Below are 3,254 nucleotides of genomic sequence, written 5' to 3'. Positions count from 1 at the left end.
AAATTAGCTGTTATTTCAATCAAGAGATAGAATTACATAAAATTTTAAGGTTATAATCTATATTGATTTTTATTAATTTTAATAATCATGTGCATATTAATTAATATTTGCATCTTCTATGCTTTTTTAGCTTTTGAAGAGAAATAAAGCCACATTGGCTTTTGGTTTAATTTGGCAAGTTATTCAGTTATATAGGCCCCAGCTAGAGGGAAACTTAACCAGAGGGAATTTGATTATAAAGGGCTCTTTGGGCTCCCTCTTCAACTCACATTTCTATTAAATACGATAGGTTTTAGAGCCAGTCATTCTGGCACATGACTATAAATCCAGGACAAGGAAATCTGTTCAAGGGAATCAGTTCACCCCATCAATCATCCCCAACAATGTTGCAAGTTCAAGGCCAGGCTGGGCTACAAGAGACCCTGTTTCAAAAAAAAAAAAAATCCTGAATAGATGTCAAAAGTTATATTCTGTACAGAAGGAATTAAACTGCCCACAGCTATTGAATGCTACTTAGATGATTTTGGCTTTATGAAATTAATTTTACTAACAAACGCTTATTGCAGTATAATGTTCTAGTTGTAATCATTTCTTGTACAATTAAGATCAAAGGGAGGTTCACGGTGAAGGAAGGAGGAGAGGGCTGGGCAGTTAATTTGCGTGAGTGAATGCTCTCCTTCAAAGAAACAAGCCCCTCACCAGCTCTAACCAGCACTCACAAACACCTGCAGAGCACATCTTCCTTCCAGAGGGCTGACCTCTGGGAAGCCATCCTCGCTAGGAAAGTGCTGACCACAGGCCAGCTGACCTGCCTTAGCTAGCTCCTCGAACCTGCCTCGTACTGCCCATTTGTTCTGTGAATTTTTTTTAAAGGTTTATTTATTTATTATGTATACAGTGTTCTGCCTACATTCATGCTTGCAGGTCAGAAGAGGGCACCAGATCTCATTACAGATGGTTGTGAGCCACCATGTGGTTGCTGGGAATTGAACTCAGGACCTCTGGAAGAGCAGTCAGTGCTCTTAATTGCTGAGCCATCTCTCCAGCCCTGTTCTGTTAACTTAAGAGAATAGAAGATATTTGTTAACACTCTGTTAAGAATCAAAAATATAGTTTAAAGTGGGGCAAGATGGTTCCCTGGGTAAGGGCGCTTGCCTTGCAAGCCTAGTGACTGAATCCCTGGAACTCTTTCTTGCAAAGGGGAAAGAGAGGACTGACTCCACAGGGCTGTCCTCTGCCCTCCACACGTGTCCTATGGCACAGAACACGACCCCACCCACCCACATATGCACACGGTAACAATTTTTCGACTTTTTTTTAAAATACAGCATATATTTTACAAGTTTGAACTAATACATTCTCATATTACTCTAAATTGCTTTTAAGCAATTAAGAGGAAGAACCTCCCTTTTCACATTTGAATCATCCAAACACAAACAGAACTATACATTTTAAAAAACTATCATTTGGATAACAACAAAAAGAAGCAAAACAATTTTTTTTTCCTTTTATACAGGTGGACATTGAAGTGGACCTAATTCGCTTTTCTTTTTAAAAGCTTCCGAAGACAAAAAGCAGCTTAAAATCTAACTAAGATGAATAAGAATATGGCTTACTAAACTGTTTGCCTCTTGTACCATTCTCTCTTTTCCTGTGTTTTGATGCAGGTTCTTCTCCGTCTCTTCCGCCTCCGGCTCTTTTCATTGGTCCGGAACCACGTCAATCATCACCATCACCGACTCTTATCCTTCCCTGAAGCTGTCCTCTTCCTTTGGGTGTCCCAGCACAGGCAGCTCTGTTTCCTTTTCCTTTAAAGCTGCGGCCTCCTATTGACTTCCATTTGTTTAGGGATTCCTGCTGATCCTCCAAGATTTTTTTTTTTTCATTGCTTCTTTTTCCATATGTCCTTCTAGCACTTTCCAAGTCACCTTTTTGTTCCTTGATTGTAGGTTAACCCTTACTTGCGCTTCCGGCTTTCTCAAGTGCTTCCTTAGCTTTATCTTTAAAGAAAAGTATTCCCTCTCTTGCTCCTCTGACCAAGTCAATCCATTTTATTTCACTGTGATTTGAGGAAAGGATGTGTAAATCTTCTCTACAGGCCTGGTTTTCCAAGTCACCCGAAAACTTAAGTAAGCATCCCATCCTTCCTTCTAGAGGTCTTGTTTTGGTACTTCCTGACCTGTGTCTCCCTTCATGTTCTTGTTTTGCTTTTTTTGGTGTTTTGTTTTGTTTTGTTTGCACAGTAATCTTTCTTAAAGAGTATTGGCAGGCTTCTGTCTTTGTACTTCTGGCCAAGGGTCTCCACAAACTTCTTTGCAGACTGAATACTATTAAACACAGCAAATATTAACCCCTTCAATGTTTTGGGCAATGCTCTTCACATCTGAATATTCATTATTTGACCTTTATCATCAAGAGTTGCATCAGTTGGGAAGCCTTTACTATAAACAGATCTGTTTTTCACATCATTCTTATACTCCTCCTTCACTTTAGGAGGGGGTCTTCTTGGAGATCTTCTAAGTTTACTTTTGTCTGCACTCACGTCCATGAGTTTTGCCTTAGATTTGCTCAGTGCTTGCACAATTACATTGAAGTCTGCTGTCAGCTGGTTTAGCCTGTTGAATTTTATCATTATGTCCAAAGATACCCAGCCTTCATCCAATTTGATCTGTTCCTTTAAAAACTTGTCTCATGGCAAATTGAAGTCTCCAAAATAATGCCCAATTTGATGACAGATTTTGTCCTCCAGAGCAGCCATTTTTTTTTTCATTATGTCCATTTTCAGCCATTGTGGCTATCTGTAAAATTTCTCACACTCAAGGATTCTGATCCCACAGTCACTACAGCTTCAAGAACAATGACATGAAAGTGCCTCTACTTCCCAGCGCCCACAGGCCAGCCAAACACTCTTAAAGGTGGGGACTTTAAAGGTACACGTTTACCTTCTCTCACTTGCCTGAAGCTGTCATAAAATTCAAGTGTGATGGATGGCTATGGTGTCCTAAGCAGTAAAGTAGAAGGCATAGAATGAGGAAATAGGAATTAGAGAAGACCTGTCTGAAAAGACTGGGTTCTTTGGAGGAGTGTGTGAGGGGGGGGGGGGGATCAGGGACTTCTTGGGTACACAATACAGCCCGAGATGGCCTGTAACTTGCTGAGTAGTCCAGGCTGGTCTCAGACTTGCCTCAACTACCTGCTTCTGCCTCCTCTGTGCCAGGATTGCACACTCCACCCCTGGAAAGCCTTTTGATGCA

The 3,254-nt window shown here is 40.7% G+C and overlaps 1 pseudogene; it reads right to left on the bottom strand.

Annotated features, from left to right (window-relative positions):
• Window positions 1-1,590: 1,590 nt before the first annotated feature.
• On the bottom strand, window positions 1,591-2,789 carry LOC131907724 (lupus La protein homolog; annotated as a pseudogene).
• Window positions 2,790-3,254: the final 465 nt, after the last annotated feature.

This window comes from Peromyscus eremicus, chromosome 4, assembly GCF_949786415.1.
Source record: "Peromyscus eremicus chromosome 4, PerEre_H2_v1, whole genome shotgun sequence".
NCBI lineage: Eukaryota > Metazoa > Chordata > Mammalia > Rodentia > Cricetidae > Peromyscus > Peromyscus eremicus.
This window is presented reverse-complemented; position numbering and strand designations above follow the sequence as displayed.